Genomic DNA, 1,443 nt, shown 5'->3' with positions numbered 1-1,443 from the left:
AAGCAAGATTTACTCCTATGGCTGCAAAAGACCTCAGGCTTTGGGAAAAAATCAAAGTTCTCCTAGCAGAAGAGAAAGCACTATGGGTATCTGGTAGAGAACCATCTTTCATGGACCACCCCTTTGCTGTTATGTTTGAGTTTGCCTGGCCTTATACCCTATTCACAAGAGCACTTAGCTCCATTTCTTTATATTCCTAAGAAGTTCCTATCTTCATGCCTTATACAAAGTAGGTATTCAGCACATGTTTGTTTATTATTAATTGCTTTGTAGATCAGCTGGGAGATTCACTAGTGGGATGAAGTTACTTTGCCTAGACATTTCATTCCATTGAAACCTGCCAGAAAGACAGCTTCACCTCCCCAGCCTTCAAAGCCAGGGAGACGACGCTGAAAGGTCCTGCTCTGCTCCTTGATTAGTGTATCTGCCTCTTGACCCTACTGTGGTTTTATATGACAGGGAAATTCCACACTCCCGGCATGAATGCATGGCCTGACCCAGGCCAGGCCAGGAGTTACAGCAGCATTTATGTGGGCCTGCTTTTGTCCTCAGGGTGTAAAGGGCTAACGTTTATCCCTCAAAGCCCACTCAGGGAACTAACTCAGCACTGGGGCTCTTTTGTGCAACAAGTGCATTCAGATGCATAATCAAGAAGCTTTCTTCGGTCAGCTGAGAACTTGGTATTTCTCTATTATGGTTAGTGGGTAAGTATTGGGAACATAACAGCTTAAAGAGTCAACTTAAACCAACTTAAAATCAATGGGGCTCATGGGTTTGGGAGAAGGCTGGTTGTGACTTTAGAAGTATACACTCTCTTTCATGCAGTAAAATCTTGTGTGCAGCCCCACATTCATACTTCCACAGTGGGGTCCAGAGAACACTTCTTTGGCACAGTCACCTGGAAACTGTTCCTACTGGAAAGAACAAAGAGGAGGCTCCCAGAGCCAGGTGACATAGTCACTTAGGACTTTTTATTTCAAAGATGGGAGAGATGTTATCTGATAATTCATCAATCCCTTCCCTGTAATAAAGTCCGAAATAAAGACTTTATTTTCTGTTACACAAAACCCTATTCTCAAGGAACAGTGTTCCCTCTCATTTCTTCCTAAACTCATAATCAGGCTGGCTACCCTCTATTAATTACTTGGTTGTTGGTAACCAGAGACACTCCTGAAGCACCTTACATACCCTACAACTGTCAGCTCAGACAAGTGAGGGTTAGTATCAAGTTCACTACAAGACATGCACAAAATAACCATGTCTTTCCTATCACTTAGCTCTGAATTGGAAATCTTCACCTTGCCACCATCTTGTGAGATTTTTTTTTCAAACTTTTTATTTTCAGGGAAACTTTCTAAGAACTTATGTTTGAAAAATACTGCAAGGGTTTGAGTTTTGAGTTTGAAAAACATTGTTGGTTATAATCAACACATAGTAAAACTC

This window comes from Dipodomys spectabilis, unplaced genomic scaffold, assembly GCF_019054845.1.
Source record: "Dipodomys spectabilis isolate Male_0828 unplaced genomic scaffold, ASM1905484v1 ptg000138l, whole genome shotgun sequence".
NCBI lineage: Eukaryota > Metazoa > Chordata > Mammalia > Rodentia > Heteromyidae > Dipodomys > Dipodomys spectabilis.
Note: the sequence above shows the minus strand (reverse complement) of the source record.